The sequence below is a fragment of the Apteryx rowi genome, unplaced genomic scaffold, assembly GCF_003343035.1.
Source record: "Apteryx rowi isolate R43461 unplaced genomic scaffold, aptRow1 scaffold_29, whole genome shotgun sequence".
In the NCBI taxonomy this organism is placed as follows: Eukaryota; Metazoa; Chordata; class Aves; order Apterygiformes; family Apterygidae; genus Apteryx; species Apteryx rowi.
Genome location: NW_020449307.1, coordinates 1,711,816 through 1,719,740, shown reverse-complemented (window position 1 = coordinate 1,719,740; position 7,925 = coordinate 1,711,816). Strand labels below are relative to the sequence as shown.

Sequence of the window (7,925 nt, the reverse complement as noted above, 5' to 3'; positions counted from 1 at the left end):
GTGCGCTGCGCACCGCGCGGGTGTGCGCTGCAGCGCGCTTCGGGGGCGGCCCCGCGGCTGGAAGGGGCGCGCGGCTCCGTGCTGCTGCCTGCGCTGTTGCAGCCCTCCTAGCTTTTGCTGCCCCTTGCAGGAATATGGTGGTGCCAGGGGACGTGCGTTACCTTCGTGTTTTCCTGCCCCCCTCGGGTCCCTCTCTGCGCTGCCGCGTGCCCCACGCTCTCCAAATGCAGACATGCAGGGCGCAAGCAGCGCCTGTGCTGTCCCATATTCCTCGACCTCCTGCAGTCAAGAGCAGAACTAAAACTTACACGTAGATAGAGCTGTTGCGGGTTTGCTTCTGGACTGCCTTATGACCTTTTGCAGGACTACTCAAAGCCTAGAGAGATGTTTTGATGAGGCTTGTCTCCACGCTGCTTTGGTTAAGGGAAGAAAATATATGCTGCACATAGGATGACATGTGGCGGAACAAAACTGCATGACCCCTAACTCAGCCGGCTGTCTAATCGCTTTCTCTTGGCGGTTACTAGTGTATCAAAATGGATTTCTTGAATAAAAATATGATTTCAGAGTTTAAATTTATTTTTCAGCTATATCAGGAGACAATCATATGTATCACTGTTAACTGATTTATGTGGGCCTGTGGAGATGTTATTTTATAAAGTAGACTTGTTTGGATCCCTGATGTATTAATTTCTTCTATATATTTTAAGAATCCAAATGTTAAGAACTCTTTTTGTTTGGCAAAGTGTTATATTTTCTGAAACTTTTCTTAAGAATACAGAACAAGTCTGTATGAAGAAACCTCTTATTTAAAGAGATTTTTCTGGATCTTTCCTTCTTTGTGAGTTGATGTGGGGTATGTTGCGAGAGGAATGACCAGTGGAGGGGAACTGAAGGAATAATCTTTTTTTTGTAAAGAAGTCTTTAAGCATTATCTTTCTCATTTGTGATATGAAAACATAGGTTTACATACAAAGCATGCATCTCTTCTGAATTCTAGCATCCATCTTTTTCTCTAATATCCATTTTTCCATATGTATTTGTTTGTGCTCTAAATATCTCTTTTATTCTCTTGTCCACCAGAGACCTGTTCCAGCGTATAGAACGCTACATATCATGCTTTTGTACTTTGTGAAGATGCACAAATTTTGAGTTTGAAGGAATGGCTATGTGCAGCCTTTCCAGGTATTGTTACAAATAGTCAAGATCTACAGAATTTTCAAGGAAGGAATCGTCTGTACTATGATTACTTCTTTAAAGCTTTCTGAACCCCCTAGAGCATTTGTACGCTTCTCTTATCCATGTAGTCTTATGAGAAATCACATATGACATCATGAACATGTATTTTAGAGGCACAGTGATGCTTTATTTGGACAGTGGAGGYAGAATATTCAGTGAAAGATTTCTTGTTCTTGAAGCTATACTTTGACCTGTAGTTTAGTGACAATCYATCTATGTTATTGTTCAGCAGTAAGGGTAGTAGTAAGAATATCCCTTCTAAACCATGCATTGGTACAGCTATATTCTTGTCTTTAATTTATATGTAAAGACCACAGGGTTTTATGAGTGTATAAATTGCTGCCATCCGCAGCTGAGTAAGACAGTCTCATATACAACCTTCTTGTAGGTCTTAAAGAGCCGCAGAAGTATATTGCAAGTATGATTGTTGCATGGACTTCTGTTTCCCTTATGGTCAGTTTAAGCATAATGAAGTACATGGAGCACATTGCTTACACATAGCATTAGGATAACGTCCCCCCACAACCATTCCTGCCCTTGCTGATCATGAAGTTACACAGTAAGTATCCTTTCTTAAAATAAGCAAATAAACAGTGCTGTGCAAATAAATTGTGCTGTGAGCAATGGGAAGTGGGTATAATAATCCCTCTCTCAACTGGAGGAGGGAATGTGTTCCACTTTCTTACACATGCACAGGACTTTGATTCCAGCTGCAGGTGCGGTGGAGGCAGCAGAGCTGTTAATATAAAGATGTGAAGTTTGCTGCGTAGTGTTAGAGTGGAGGGAACTTCTACTTGCCTGTTTATACAAATAGGTCAAGTTTATGCAATCTGGCAGTACTCTAGTGCCTTTGGAGAGCTTTTTTGGTCTGGCACATCTTTGTTTTACTGGAAGATAAAAATAATATTTTCATGAGAGAAGAGGAATCAAAATGATTTGATGTAGATAAAAATTTTATTTCCTCTGAAAAGACTTCATTTTCTTCTTTAAATGGGTGTAGAATTTATAGATTCTGCTTTTTTATGAGGTTCTAAAGTCATGTTAAACTCCACTGTAATGCCTCATTTCTATTTTATCTGTTTTCTGAGCTGGCACACAACAAACTTTTCCGTAAAGTTGTGTTATATAACAGAAATCAAAGGCTTGTTATCCTTCTGCTGGTGGTGCCTGTCTCTTTTTCTGTAGGTGCCAACTTTTGATAGTTCCACTTTTGAAAGAGAAATGCTTCTGACATGCTTACAGATAGAACAAGGGTAGTACAAGTTTTTTAATAAACCCATAGCCTACTTTTGGCGTGACTGTCTCTGTGACCTAATACATAATTGAACTGAGGCCCATCCATCTGTTGACCTCTTGTTTGGACTGTCAGTGTGGTACCTGTTCCTGCAGCAGTGTACCTGTTTGCAAGAAACTAGTCTACCTTGTGTTTTGTTGCTTTGTTACTGATAGGAGGTTAACTCCCTAATCTAGTTTCAGCATGGTTCTTCAAATGTTAATCTGCTATTTTGAAGATCTCTTGTTTGGAAGAGTTGCTGAAAAAAAACAACCCCAAACACTTTCAGAATTGAAGTCACTTTAAAATAAAAAATAAACATGGAGATTGAAGACATAACAGAACCATGATTTTGCTTCAAGTGAGTGGGAGCCCTGACTTCAGTGCAGCTGGAACTGTGCTTGGCCCTAATTGAAAGGGACATCTTTCTGAAAAACAGCTTTAGTTGGTTACAAAACACAGGAGGGTGTGTGTGTTCTGTATTTGAGCAACAGTTATGTAAAAGAATTGTAGTAGGTTGCAAAGGCCAGGCAATGTTTTGTTAGTCTGATACTATCTGTTATTTTTATACTCTTGGTTTGCCTTTCTTGATCCCGTGGATTCATTTAGAGTGTGCTGAGATCCTGCACGTCCATGGAAGATATTTAAGCTTTTGGGGAACTGTTTTTCTTAATGTCCTGTTGTTATATCTGTTTATACAGCATAAGTATAAAGTGTTCCAATTTCCTCTGGTATTGTTGTGCACTGTTTCAAACCAAACCATGCAAGTGCAATGGTTTGTGTTCCTCTGTATTTACTTTTTAAAGCATTCTTCCTTTTTTTTTCAGGATGAGTCTTTTTTTGATATTGGTTTATTTTTTAATTTAGATGTATTTTTTGATGTTATTCTTCCATTTACAAAATAAAGGCTTTTGAGTTTGTAACAATACATGCATACACTTGATTATGAGGTTTCCTTGGCAAAATAAATGCAGTGTGCTTGCATTTATTTTGTGGGGAAACTGCAGAAGAAAACAATTTGATAGCCATAAAATTATTAGTTAGAAAGCTTAAGAACAAGTCTAGTACATTTGGAAATGACTTAATTATACTAAATATATCAGGAGAAAAATCAGTCCTGGCAGAATAGGTTCAAATACAAAARGGCTATTATAATTCTAATTGCTTCATGCAAGTCCAGGCAGATGTTGAAAATGGTATAATATGTAGCTTAATGATTAGTGTCTAATGCTTTCATATGAAGGACTAAGTGTTTTAGGCGGTGTTAGACTTCAGATGCTAGATATGTGGAAAAAATTAGTTTCTCTACTTAATGCAGTTCTGTTTACAAGAGGGCTCTTCTAAACCRTATCACTTTTGAACTTATTTTTCCTTCAGCTGTATTAAGTTTTTTCCATGTTACAGGTGATATGATGGTTATTTAATAGGGGGACAAATTCCGTATCTAAAAATAACTTCCAACAGTTTAGAAAGGTTTTTTAGATAGAYGCAACTGTGTATGTGTTTTGGATTTTTGATTGCAAATTCTCACYAATATCACTATCTTTATTTTCTGCTTTCATTTCTTTTTGCAGTGATTTTTTTTTTTTTTTGGTCCTTATCTTTCAGGGCAGACAGATGCTTAGGATTCTATATGAGCTAGTGCAGTGCTATTACCGCTGGCATTTGTCCCATATATGGCTGTAAAATGAGAAAGCACATTAGAGCTCTGTAGTCCTTGTGTTGGTAATGTGGTATTGTTCCTGACCAGTCCAGCTTCCTTACATTTATGCCATGGACAAAAGCCGTAGTCCTCACAGAGCCTTTTTTCTGCCAGAAGCAATGCTATTCTAATGCTGGCCACAAAGGAAATGCTGATTAGAAGCACTGGTGATTTCTGAGAACAAACATTACAAATGCTTAAATGTTTTTGTTTGGATATTTGTACAAGTTTGTCTTTTATTCCATAAAACTGATGCCTTTCATTTTTTATCCATGCTCTGAAAATTTGTGTAATAACTTGAATCTTAAACTGCTTATCTCATGTGTAATTTTTTCCTGCATTTCTCAAATTGCTGCTTTTTTATTTTCCCTGTTTTGGAAAGGAATTATAACAAAGAATAAAGGAGTATTTATGGTAGTGGCATGAGATGTAAACCTGAAAGATAGGTGCACATATAGTTATGTGTAGAAAGCGTTGGCATCATTGCATCATCTTAAAAAATATACCTTTATTTTGTAAACATGGGTGTCATGCTCTTCTTGAAGAAGTGATGAGCCATGTTTTGACTGCCAGTGCCTGAGGTCAGTCCTGATGCATCCAGCTGGAATCAGCAGGAATCTCAAAAGACTCGGCTGAGACAAGTGGATAGAGATGCTTATTCGCCAAATGAATCAACTTTTGAAGAGTTCCACTTCTTCCATTTACATAAAAGCATGGAAGACTGAAGTGTAAAATTTGTTTCCATTACAGTTCAAAATAATTCCTTTTGAATACTGGTGTGTTTATTTTGTAGTAGCAGTTGACAAAAGGAAGGATATATTTCATGGAAGGTGCAGACATCTGTTTAAGATCTCTCCGTCCCAGAAAACTTAGTCTCGATAATGACAAGGTGCAGCAAGGAGTTAAGAGAAAGTGAAGGAACTGACAGCAAACACATCAAATTATTGTACAAGGCCACAGCTGTTCTGTCCGGTGTGGTTTCTGTTGGTCTGAGTGGCTAGCTGAGCAGATTGTATCACTGTGTTCTTTACCATCTGTACTGTATTGTACTTAATATTTTACTGTGTTATAGTTGCAATTGTTTGTTAGGAAGGAAGCAGGAGGGCATGTTAGAAACTGAGCCAGGGAAAGCTGTGGAGGTGCTGACCTAGTGCATCTAGATTAGGTTAGTATAATGATACTTTTCAGCTCAACAGCTGAGACAAATCATCATTTAAAAAATGAATCAACTCTTGTTTCCACATCACTAGTTAATTTGATACTTCTTATTTTGGTTTATGTGGGATTTTGTGTGTGGCTTTTTTTTTCTTAAAGAAAAGCAGTGGAAATAAAGGACAGGATTAAGTTGGAGAAGGATGGTTCAGTGATTATGGTACTTGCTTTGAATGTGGAAGGTTGGTTTCATTCCTTGCTTGATGTGGATGTAGGGTGGACTTTGAGTTAAGTCTTCCAAAAATGATGTACAAGTCTCTGCGCTTTTTGCAGCAGATGCTGTATGTGGAGTGTCCTAATTGGGTGAATGTAACTAGCCTCAGGAGCCATATTTACTTACTGCGGATAGTGACTGATTTACGCAAAGTGAAGCAGTGTCAATGCAAACTTGGGAGGGGGCTCTTTATGAGTGTGAAACCTAAGTGGGGGAAATTTATGAGCTGAAGTTTTGTTTTTTTTTTTTTGCTGCTTTTTCCCTCTGAACCTAGGCCTAACTACTTTGCTCTTTCAGCTAGAATTTCTAAGCACACTTGAACTGAGTTTTCAATAGTTGTAGTCTGTGTGGAAACCAACTTTTCAGCAAGCTTATGTCTAATTCCTCCCTGCCCCCCAAAAGACAAACATGTCCAAACAAAACCTTATTTTGGATAATTGGTGAAATATTAGATGTATCTGAATGGGATGGTGGGATATAAGTGGAAAGTAGTAGGGGTCATAWTGAACATCTCAACCTTTGCTATGGTGTAGGGATGCTATGTGTGACTGACTCTCTAAGGCAAGAGTGTCTGGAAAGAGGTGGCTCTGGAGATGTTGAGGAGGGTTGAGTGGCAAGTGCAGTGGGCAGCAAAGTAGCAGAGAAGGTGGTGGTAGTGTTAGAGTGGAGGGAGAATCAGAAACACATTGCCAATAAAGTTACGATAAGTGAAGGAGACCAGATCTGGTGTTACATCCAATGGCACCTGGGGTTAAGGAAGACTGTCCAAATGAAACATTCAAACACTATTTAAAGGTTATATAGGTGATCTTTTTTTTTTAAACTACAGTGCTTTCTCCTGTTCTGTTTTTCTCATTTCCCCATTGGATTTGGTATTTATTGTCATTTAGGAAGGCGATGATAACTCTTGCTGAGGAAGTCTTAACTYTTGCAATGTTCTTTACTCTCTCTCTGCCCCTCCCTGCCCCTCTTACCTTGAAAACCGCTGAAGCTTTCCTATAAACATGAACTTATATCAAATGACATGGGACGCTGACTCCTTTAACTATACACCATTAATGTTTGAGTTATGTAACTTATAACACTGGAACAGGAGAGACTTTGAAAGTCATCATTATAGATTTTATACATATAATTGTCAGAAGCCTTGGTTGTTGCATTGCTGTAAAATCTAAGCATACAGGTCGGTAGAGATGTCCTGGAAAAAGATGCTCCTGTAACCTCCTTATTAGTCATTCATGTGACAACTAAAATTGCTTCATGCTTTCAGTAGCTTTGCTCTATTGACTTTTGAGGCTTAGTTTGCTCTCGTGAAGATGGTGGCAAAACGTGTTGACGTTTCATCAGCTTAGCGTTGAGTATGTGCTGTAATGTTGCTGAACTGCTTCCCACGCAAAGGTTTCTAGTTTCTTGATTAACTGAAGATGGCAAAAGTTGTTTCCAACTTCAGTCAACAGCGGTCCAAGAAGAACCCCGGTGCTTTGTGCTGTTTTAATATTTGAAGCCTTTGGTAATTGGGCTTCAGAATGTTTTGATTGGCTGGAAAATGTTGTTCTACAGCACTTTTTTTTTTTTCAGTTCATGTGTTCATATTTCATGTAGTTCTCCGCAGCAGGTAGCAAGTGTATAGATGGCACTGAAGCCTGCACGGGTTTGAATTTCGTACACAGTGGATAGAAGCAGCAGATGTTCTCGATTCCCCCTGCCCTGTTGGCTTGGAGTAGTGTGGTCTCYGGTGTTAGGCTCCGTGATTATCATCTAAACATGCTGCTTCACAGTCTTATTGTTGATCACCAGCGCCTGTTTTGCCTTGCGTGTCCTATATTTTCCATTACCTAATTATACTTTCTATTTGTGACATACTTAGCTGATATGAAGACTTGATGCTGATGAGTTTGTATTAAGTTTGACAGTAACAATATATCTAAAACGTGCTGAGCTTTTGAGACTGATAACTTGCATAAATGTCCAATTTTTATGGAATAGAAGTCTGCATAATTGGGGGAATTACAAAAACATACATGCATTGTAGTTTAAGCATGGTTTTGTTGGAAAAACTGAGATGTACTGCTTAAACTCTGAAATATGTATGTGTGGGAAGAAAAGGGAGGGGATTTTAGATACATTAGGAAGAGAAAATTCAGTAACTATCTTCTGAGATAGATGCATCTTGCAGTGGAAATTAATATTAGCTGAAGAAGTTGTATTAATGCAAACAGATAATGTTTAAGAATTTTGTATTGATGTGGTGCTTCTATCAGTTTATTTTTACCAAAAAGGATTTT

General features: G+C 38.3%; 1 protein-coding gene across 1 annotated transcript in view; it reads left to right on the top strand.

The window, feature by feature from the left end:
- Nucleotides 1-806: 806 nt before the first annotated feature.
- Nucleotides 807-7,925, top strand: part of LMBR1 (limb development membrane protein 1) — a 78,306-nt gene continuing 71,187 nt past the window's right edge. The window contains exon 1 of the mRNA XM_026069293.1: nucleotides 807-1,185. The gene's annotated coding sequence lies outside the window, so the exon portion shown is untranslated. The remainder of the gene's footprint in view (nucleotides 1,186-7,925) is intronic.